Below are 445 nucleotides of genomic sequence, written 5' to 3'. Positions count from 1 at the left end.
CTTGCTTGTCCCAGTGTCTTTGTATGGTGGGGGTGGGGGGGTCAGAGCGAGCAGCTTGACCAGCTGTCCTGCCATGGGGCTCTCTCCACATACAGGCAGCGGTCTAAACCACTGAGCCTCTTGGGCTTGCCGATCCAAAGGTCGGCGGTTCGAATCCCCGCGACAGGGTGAGCTCCCGTTGCTCGGTCCCTGCTCCTGCCAACCTAGCAATTCGAAAGCACGCCAGTGCAAGTAGGTAAATAGGTACCACTCCGGCGGGAAGGTAAACGGCATTTCCGTGTGCTCTGGTTTCCGTCACGGTGTCCCATTGCGCCAGAAGCGGTTTAGTCCCGCTGGCCACATGACTCAGAAAGCTGTCTGCGGACAAACGCCGGCTCCCTCGGCCTGAAAGCGAGATGAGCGCCTAAACCCCATAGTCGCCTTTGACTGGACTTAACCGTCCAGG

This window comes from Podarcis pityusensis (assembly GCF_964106645.2).
Source record: "Podarcis pityusensis genome assembly, chromosome: 18".
NCBI classification, from domain to species: domain Eukaryota; kingdom Metazoa; phylum Chordata; class Lepidosauria; order Squamata; family Lacertidae; genus Podarcis; species Podarcis pityusensis.
Note: the sequence above shows the minus strand (reverse complement) of the source record.